Raw genomic sequence first — 10,584 nt, 5'->3', positions numbered from 1 at the left:
CTACTGCTTATGAGGATGTGTAATATTATGCATACATGACAGAGATGTTTGTGGGTAGCATCACTGCAAACCCTCACGAGATCTTACTCGTCCACTGGGGTAACCCAGGGGTTGAAAGGGCTTGTTGCATAAGCTAAATGCAACCGTGATTCCTACGAAAGTGAGTTAGGTGATAGTTTGATTTCTTGCATTTTTCTAGTTTGCTCGAGGACTAGCAAAACATAAGCATGGGGGTATTTGATCATGCATATAATTCAGGGTTTATTAACATTAAAATATGCATGATTTTATAAAATAATGTTTCAAAAACCCAATTTTATGATAGTTTTTGAGTAAATGGTTAAAATGATTTAAAAATAGAAAATGCAGGAAAAATAGTTTTATTTTGCATTTTTATGCCTATTTTAGTTTTTGTAGTTTGGTTAAAAATAAAAAATGGAGAAAAATAGTTTTATATTCATTTTAAGTGTTTGTTTTTTTTAGAAAAGAAAAAAATATATAGTTAGATTAGTTTTTGAGTTTCTTTATAAATAAATAGTTTTGTTTTTGAAAATTTTCATATTAAACCGATTAATAGGTTTTCTTTACTTTTAAAAAATGAAAAATATAATAAAAACAAATCATTACATGGTTTGTAATTTTTGGAAAATTGAAAAAGAAAAAATTGAAAAAAAATATATAATAAAACCAATTTGAAACAGTTGGTATTTCTAAAAAGAAAACTAAAAACAAATAAACAAAAATAGTAGATTATATTCTGCATATTCTGTTTGTTTTTTATTTTTAGGATAACTTCATTTTAGAATTAGCTTCCCTGTTACGTTTGATTTTGATTTTTCATTTCCGATTACAGGTTTTGATTTCATTTTACTGATTTCTTTATGTGATTTTTGTGCATTGAACTTCCTGTTTCTGTTTTGATATTTTGATTTCCCTGTTTGGTATGCATTGATTCCTTGTTCAATTTAGTTGATTTTCTGTCATTTTTCTTAATATCATATTTGATTTCTTTCTTTCGTTTTATTTTTGTTGCTGTTTTGTGTCTATTTGATGTCTACGGTTAATTTCCTACATGCAGTTGTTTTGGATTGATTTTCCTCTGCGTTTTCATTTTCACATGTCAGTTTATTACTTGCATTTTCAATTTGTTTTTTTTATTATTTCAGTTCATTTCGGTGTATCATTAGTATGAATCTGATTGCATTAGTTCTTTTAGTTTCGGTAAGTTCATAGTTTGTTTGTTTTTTTTTATTGCAGGTTGATAATTCCAAAATTTATGTTTGTGTTGTTATTTTACTGAATATTACTTTTCATTTTGCTAAATTTCCTTTACATTCCAATTTCCTGTTTTTTTTTTTAGTTTATATGTCATTTCCATGCTTTTAATTCTTCTTTATTTTCCTGTTTTTAGTTAAGTAATTTGTTAGTTAATTAGTAACTAGTGAATTAGATTTAATTAGAATTCATTTTTATTTGAAATTGTCATTTAGAATTCTTGCCTAATTTCTTTTGTATGTTTAACATTTAGTCAGTTTAGTATAATTTTCTATTTCTATCTCTGGTACTGCTCGTGTTCATTTGAATTGTGCAGGATAGCACAGACTGGAGCGGAAGCGATTACGTGACATGAAGTACAAAGAATAAAGCTTCTTTTTGCTTTTATTTTTAGAATTAGGAATTTTAATTGGGTTTGTAAATATTGCACTTTACGCCCTCTGCAAAGGGTATTCATTTGTTGTAATAGTTAGTTGTTTTTACTTTTCTTGAATATTTTACATTTCAAATAATTCGGCAATAAAGAATAGTTTAGACTTGTTTGTTTGAATACAACATATTCCCGTTCCCTGAGTTCGACCCGGTCTCATCCACTAGTGAGAACCGGTTTTTATTATTTGATGTCTGGTTTTCACATGTTTTACATTTAAAAATCTTTTCAAAATTACAACGATTTAAAAGAAGACATCAACAGTCTTCAGCGAGGATCCGAAACAGAGGCTTGCACAACCCATGGTTCCTAGACCCACTTTTACTACTGATATCCCTAGCATTAGGGGAATTGATGAGGTCAGCTTTGAAGAAAATTCAGGAATACTGCAGACGGCGGAACAACCAAAGCATATAGTGGCTATGACTCGATGGAGAGGCCCACAGGTTTTCAAGATTGGAGGACGAATTGACTATAGCATATTCAAAGATCATCCTCTGTTCTCCCAATTCATGAAAGCGAAAAAGGGATTTGATCTATTGGTGAAGCATGACTATCAGCCTTTTTAAGGCCTGGGAAAAAGTGGAGATGGTCATCTCGAGCCTGTAATTCCTCAGCATTATCCTTAAAGGGCCGGATTGGGCTTCAAGGGCAGAATATCTCAGAAGGGCACTATTTTTGTCAAGGGGACACATTAAAAGAATCTGCTTGTCTTTTAATTTCTATTCTTTTGTTGGGATGATATCCCATTTCATTTTCTTCATTGTCATTTGATAAATTCAATCTTTCAATAAAGTTGCAATTTTCTTTCATCTGTCTGGATGCCATTTGCCTCTTTACTTCTCATTATCAAATCTTTGCAAAATTGCAATTATTTTGCTCTTTTATTTTTCCAATTATTTTCTCATTTTATGATGGGCGATTTCCCTGAATCAATTTATTCTCAAATTTTCAGAATGTCTTCTTGATCTATCAAGAAGTTTGTTCTTAATCCAAATGCCTTTTCAAAGCCAACAGTGATTCGTCAGGTCAAAATAAGAGCAGAATGTAGTCAGACTACAAAGCAATCAGAAGAACCTGCAAAATTTGATTCAGCTCTTCAAGAATTACCAGAATTTGCAGCAATTCAGAAACAAGATGAGCAATCATCCTTAGTTCAAGATCCGACTAAGGATATCAATATTGGATCAGAAGATGATCCCAAAATTCTCAAGATTGGCAGCAGTTTGAGCCTAGAAGAGAAAGAGAGGCTCATTAATTTTCTCAAGCAACATAAAGAAGTGTTCGCATGGACGTATGAGGACATGCCAGGTCTGGATACCAAATTGGTTGAGCATCGCCTCGTTCTGAAACTAGATGTCAAGCCAGTTAAGCAAAAACTGAGAAAAATGGATCCCCGAGTGAAACAACAAGTTAAGGAAGGTTTGGAAGACCTACTCAAAGTAGGGTTCATTCGAACCATTGATTACCCAGCCTGGCTAGCAAATATTGTCATTGTTCCCAAGAAAAATGGCAAAGTTTGAATTTGCATCGACTTCAGAGATCTCAATAAAGCGACTCCTAAGGATGATTATATGCTTCCTAATATTGATCTTTTGATTGATAACACAATAGGTCATGCTATGTTCTCTTTTATGGACGGATATTCCGGATATAATCAGATCAAGTTGGCCGCTCGTGATCAGTCCACGGCATCTTTCACTACTCCTTGGGGCACTTTTTGTTATACGGTCATGTCATTTGGGCTTAAAAATGCTAGTCACTTATCAGCATGCTATGGCCATCATTTTCCATGATCAGATGCACAAAATCATGGTTGCATATGTCGATGATATTCTGGTAAAGTCCAAAGAAGAAGAAGATCACATCGAAGCTCTCAATCAAGTTTTCAAACGACTCATTCTTTACAAGCTAAGACTCAATCCACAAAAATGTGTTTTTGGAGTCGAATCTGACAAGTTGTTAGGCTTTCTAGCCAGCAAAAAGGGGATAAAAGTGGATCCCGCTAAGGCCAAGGCCGTCATTGACATGCCGCCCCCAACTAATCTCAAAGAATTGTGTAGCCTTCAGGGACATATGCAATCAATTTGGCGACTCATATCCAATTTGGCCATAAGATGTGAGCCTTTCAATCATTTGCTCAGAAAAGGAGTGAAGTTCGAATGGGGACTAGAGTGTCAGCAATCGTTCGAATGCATCAAGAAATATTTGCTTAATCCTCCTGTTTTAAAGCCACCAGAATTGAGGAAACCCCTACTGCTATACATCTCAGTTAATCAAGTTGCTTGCGGCGAATTCTTGGCAAAATACGAAGAAGGCAGTCTGATAGAGCATCCCATTTATTATGTGAGCAAAACCTTCATTGATTATGAGAAGAAATACTCTCAAGTAGAGAAGACATGTTTAGCTCTCGTTTGGATGTGTCAGAAATTGAGACACTATCTGCTGGCATCTGAAGTCAAGATTCTATCCAAATTAAATCCTCTCAAGTATATTCTCGAGCAACCATTTCTCAGCGGACGGATTGCCAAATGGCAAGTCCTATTGATGCAATATGATCTGGAGTATGTCTCTCAGCAATCTATCAAAGGCCAAGCAATTGCAGATCAATTGGCAGATTTCCCTCTAGCAGAGGATGTTAAGGCCGAGGATGATTCCCCGATGAGCGAATCTACAATATTCAACAATCTCCAATTTGGAATCTATTCTTTGACGGTTCCAAGAATATGGCAGGCATAGGAATCAGGATTTTACTAATCACACCAGAGAATGAGATGATCCCCTTTTCCCTCAAACTAGATTTTCAGTGCACTCACAATATGGCCGAGTATGAAGCTTTGATACAAGGTCTGAAAATTCTACAGGATTTCAATGTCAAAAGAGTGCATGTTTATAGCGACTCTTTGCTCGTCGTCAATCAAGTCCTAGCCGAATGGCAAGTGAAGGATCAAAAATTACTTCCTTATCAAGAGATCATCTCAGCTCTTGCCAACAAATTCGAAGAATTTCAACTTTTCCATATCAAGAGAGACTTTAATCAAATTGCAGACAATTTAGCCAATCTAGGATTCATCATGTCTTTCAAGAGCGGAGAATCTTGTCACTCCTTTGAAATTGACAGACTTGATCAACCTGCTTTCGTCCCAGTAGAGCAGATAAACCAGACTGAACAAAAGAAGAAGCCCTGGTATCATGACATTAAAAATTTCATTGAGACTGACAAATTTTCTCCAGAATTCTCAAAGAAAGAGCAATGAGCAATTCAGCGCATGTCTGCTCAATATTTTATTCTTGTCGATGTCCTTTATCGTCGTGGATTCAGTTCTGAATATTCCAGATGTTTGGACGAAGAAGAAGCCAAAGAAATTGTGCGAGAGGCACACGAAGGCATTTGCGGTGGTCATGTTGGCTACCGGACTCTTGTCAAACAAATCATTCGAGCAGGATATTACTGGAGAACTATGCAACAAGATTGCTATTGTATTATGAAGAAGTGCGTTCAATGTCAGATACATGCACCTTCCATTCATGCGCCAGCGACATATTTGCAATTTGTCGTCTCGCCATGGCCATTTTCTATGTGAGCTTTTGATGTTGTAGGCCCCATTACTCCTGCTTCAAATGGCCACAAATATTTTCTTGCCGCAACAGAATATTTTACTAAATGGGTCGAAGTTGTCACTCTACGCACAGTAGAAGGTCGACATGTGGTCTCATTCATCCACAAGAATATCCTATGTCATTTTGGCATACCGCATGATATTGTGTCAGATAATGGAAGTCATTTCAAGAATGAGAGGATGAGGACATTCTGTTCCAAGTTCAGAATCCATCATCATTTCTCCGCTCATTATCCTTAAGGGAATGGTCAAGCAGAGGCCACCAATAAGATTTTGATTCGAATCCTGGAGCAAACTTTGAAAACAGGCCATGACTGGCATGAGAAGATTCATGATGCGTTGTGGGCGTATAGAACCACCATTCAAACTTCAACTAATGCTACTCTGTCAGAACTTGTCTACGGAACTGAAATAGTACTGTCTCTACATATTCAGAAACCTGCTCTAAAATTTGTATCACTTCTATAATTACCTCTTGATCAGTATCAACCACAACGGCTAGTACAACTTGATTTGCTAGATGAAAGAAGGCTCAGAGCAGTAGAGCATGCTCAATCATATCGTCAGAGGATAACCAGCCAATATGCAAAATCCGTCATTGAAAGAAAATTTCGAGTCAATGATCTAGTGCTCAGATCAATGGCTTATCTCAAGCATCGCCCAGGTGGCAAGTGGTCACCAAATTGGGAAGGTCCCTATGTTGTTAAAGAGGCATTACCCCGCAATTCATATCGACTCATCAATGCCGATGGAGTGGAATTACCAGATCCCATCAATGCTCGACATTTGAAAAAAAAATTATACTTAAATCATGTCTTATTCTTTATAATTCCTCCAAATTTTGTTCAATAATGGTTAAATTTTCCTTTCCCAGTTATACTGGGGCATTTTTAAAATTTTGTTTTTATCTATAAATATCCTGTATGTAGGCAGGATAAACAAATCTCTCATTTTGCACGCATGTGCACTCATTTATATCATTTTTACATTTGCATACATCTGCATTCATTGGCATGCATTTGCATCAAGTTCGCTACCAATTCAGGATAAGAGATAATCCTGAGACCCCGACAATCATTCTTGTTACAATTCCCAAATACTTTAAGAGCATAGATCTCTTTAAAAAATTCAAGTCTCAATTTAAAAACAAGGTATGTTTTCAAAATCCAACGCTCGAACTGGTATATTTTCAAAACCCAGTGCTCGAACTGGTAAATTTTCAAAAACCCAGTGCTCGAACTGATATATTTTCAAAATCCAATGTCTATGTTGACATATTTTCAAAACCCGGTATTCATACTAGTATTCTTTCAAAATTGAGCACTCGTGTTTGTGTTTCACAGGTTGGTCGTGTTAGTCAACATCTTGGGTTCAGTCTTCGTGCTGATCAATCATCAAAATTCAATTTCTACATTTCAAACTTTGACCTTTGGGTCAATCAATTTCCAAATTTCCAACTTCGACCTTCGGGTCAATCAATTTCCAAATTTCCAATTTTGACCTTCGGGTCAATCAATTTCCAAATTCCAATTTCCAATTTCCAAATTTCCAAATTTCCAAATTCGACCTTTCGGTCAATCAATTTCCAAATTGCCAATTGCGACCTTCGGGTCAAGCAATTTCAAATTTCAAATTTCAAATTTCAAATTTCAAATTTCAAATTTCAAATTTTAAATTTCAAATTTCAAATTTCAAATTTCAAATTCGACTCTTTTGGTCACCAAATACCAATTTCAATCATTTCCTCTTGCGAAAGAACCTTTGTACAGGGAGAGTTCAAGGGAGCTTGTTCTTTTTGCATGCTATCCTTTGTTCACCTAGCCCCTTTTCTGGGAGAGTTTGAAGGAACTCGTGTCTGTGTGAACCGTTTGCAAAACAAATTTCCAATTTCATACAAGGAACCCTTAGTTCAGGGATAGCTTCGACGTAAGTTCGCTTTCCTTGTGACCATAATTTCATACTAGGCCATTTCATCGTGAAGAACCCTCTTTTCAAGGAGAGTGTGATGGACTCGCTCCTTTATGACCAATTCACCGACCTCACCATTACCGGCCCCCTTTCCATAAGAGAAGCCTAATGTTAGGAAGTTTTGACGAAAGCTTAATTTTTCTTCGAAAGTTCGTTTTGCAAACACCTCCTCTTCAAGGAAGAGAGGAGTAATTTCTATTTCCAATTTCTGAATCTTCTCCTTTGGGAAAAGGAGAATAAAATTTTTGTCAGAGATGCGTTGTGTTGTGCTTCAAATGCTCGCTTTCACAAAGAATTTCATGAAATTTTTGCCAATTTGTCATTAAATATTTGTTGATTTCAAAATCTTTATTGCATAAAATTATTACCTTAGAATACCTTCAGTATTACTTACGAAAGGACAAAGCTTTTGCGAAAAAGGATTTAAAATTCAGATCTTTCAATTGGCCAACCAAAAGGATGAAGAGTAAATCCTCGATATGGCCACCATAGAAAATTCAATGTTGTTGCAAAGCTATAAGTGATTGATATTGATCGCAGTCCATGGTGCATTTTTAAAGATCATTCTTAGAAAATAAAGCATTCGAAATATCCTGGGTGATACAGAAAAATCCACTCAATCCCTATATCTCCTTAATCACCTAAGCTGCAATTAAATATCTGCAAAAGGGATCTCTCAATTATCGTCAAGATGAAGACGAATTATACGAGTTAGATGCCTGAAGCGAAAGAAGATTTAGATCATCTCCAAGATGAAGGAGTTTGTGACGGATCCTTCCAAAGAAAGTTCAGAGCACCGTCAAGATGAAGGCGACTGCGATGAGCCTCCCGACAAACCCTAAAGGATATTTAATTTCTGCTATCATCAAGAGATTTTCAATCAAAGAGCCAATAACCGTCAATATAATCCTTGAAAGAAAAGAAGGATCGGAACATCTTTGAGATGAAGGAGTTTGTGACGTACCCTTTCAAAAAAAAAAGAGAGAGAAAAGTCAAGACATCTCCAAAATGAAGGATGATATAATCCCCCAAAAACCCAAGAGAGCTCCAATTCTGCCAAGAAAAGAAAAGAAAAAGAGTGCAGAAAGATAATCATGAGAAAAGAATCCCAGGATATCAGACTGCCAAATCTACCAAGAATCCTCTTTAAATTTTATGAAATTCTGTTATCAATATTCTTTCACCAATTGCTTTCACAATATCAAGAATATTCTCTTTTCTGCTCATATCAGGGAAATTGATAGCTTCCTTGAAAGAAAGTCAATTGCAAGCAATTTGAATTCGAATCTTGATTCTCCGGAGTTAAGCCCAGTCGGAGGTAATACTTCAGGTAAAAAAGAGGGAATATTTTCATAACAATGTGCAACATTTCCAATTATTTTGAATCAACAACATTTTTTCAACATTTTGACAATATTTTCTAGCTATTCTGGCATGAAGAAAGAGCTTGAGGTTCATCTTTGGCGCATCCTGACATCAGTTGTTATCCCTTTTAGGACTTGATAACGGGAGTTTTCAAGATTCCTTCCCTTCTGTTGGTATAATTTGAGCGCCTGGGCTCTCAGATTTGTACACTTCCCAGTGTCCCCACTATCCCACCATAGGCAGTCCAATTTCGGCTTGAGGTTAAGCCACCAATTACTTTATCGCAAAAGGTCATTAATTTCAAAAGTTATTTAGTCTCAGCAATGAGGCGCCTAAAATCAAACCCCTTTTCAAGATTTAGGGACCCCAATTTCATCCTTTTACAAAACCCCTATCGAATTCATTGTGCGGAAGTCCGAAGGTTCCATCATGGGTTCTTCTTTCGAAAATCCCATCATTTTCATTCCCGATCAGGTTAAGGGTTAAACCTGAGCCTCATTCTGATGAGGTATTTCATTTTCCAATCAGGTTAAGGGTTAAACCTGAGCCTCATTTTGATGAGGTATTTCATTTCCGATCAGGTTAAGGGTCAAACCTGAGCTTCGTTTCTACACGAAGTATTTCTCGTCCCATCCAGGTTAAGGGCAAAACCTGAATCTCACTTCTTTTGAAGTAAATTCTTTCCCCTTTATTCTCTATTTCATATCTACCATTTTCATCAGGGCTAATATTTTCATATCCAGTCAGATCCTTCTAACTGGGGCATTTTATAGCCCAAATTTGGTGTGTTTTTCTTTGCCACTAAGCTCGTCCTCAAGCCGGCTTAGTAGCAAAGAGGGGCATCTATAAACATCCCAAATTTTCATCATCCATTCTCAAACAATACTCCTCAGGCAGTACCAACCCTTTTAGGTCAGTGTAGGAGTCAAACCTCGAGTCAGTTTAAGAAAATCACCATTTTACCAACTTTCATTAGGAAAATTACCATTTTACCCCTAGGTCATCTCAGACCCTAGTCAGTTGGAGTCAACAAAGCTCACTCGTTAGTTCAGAACATTTAAAATATCAGTTATTTCAAGCTCATCTGAGCTCACAATGAACAAACCATTTTCATTTCTCACCATTCCTGCCAAAATGAGATCATTTCTTCAGAAATGAGCTCATTTCTCACTCAAATTCAAGCCAATTGTCTCTGAGTCAGTCATTCACAGACAGTCATGTTTCCCAGAGTGTAACTTGAGCTCATCGGAAGTTCAAGTGCTCCAGTTTTAGTTCAAACCCATTTCCAAGTGTCAAGGAGCCCATTTTAGCCCGTTTCGGTTCTTTCAGCTGAAATTAGGCTAAATCCAGTCAGTTGAGCTAGTGTTCGAGCTTCAATTTTAGTTTATGTCAGTATTACTGACCTTTAACCTAGCTTCGACCCAGCTCAGATCCCTAATTCACTTCACTCCAGTGACCATTCCGTACCATTTCTCTAAAAATGGTAGTATTTCTTGAAAATTTAGTCAGAGAGTCCAGTTGAGTCAGTACCATTGTCAGTTCATTGGAGTTCTGAAACTCTAAAATCCCGCTCAATCCAGCTCATTTCAGTTTGATTCAGCTCAAACCCCAATTTTCAGTGTCACTCTAATCCAATAGAGTCCAAAAACCATTTCTTCAATCATTTTGCAAATTTTATCAGTTTTTATACTTTTTGAACTGGTACAAATGCCAATCGGGGTCTAAAATCCAAAATTCTTCATTCAGGGTCTGCATTTCGCATGTCATTTCTCATCATTTCATATCATTTCTCAGCATTTCATAACATTTCATCACATTTCATTCCATTTTCGAAGTCCAGAACTCCAGTTTTATAAATTTCAATCCAGATTGAGTTTTAAAAGTTTTCAGAAATCAATTTCAAACCCTGGGTTTTCAAAATTGACA

Source organism: Nuphar pumila, chromosome 9, assembly GCF_984573655.1.
Source record: "Nuphar pumila chromosome 9, dmNupPumi1.hap1.1, whole genome shotgun sequence".
NCBI lineage: Eukaryota > Viridiplantae > Streptophyta > Magnoliopsida > Nymphaeales > Nymphaeaceae > Nuphar > Nuphar pumila.
The sequence above is the reverse complement of the archived record's forward strand: the minus strand, read 5'-3'. Positions refer to the sequence as shown.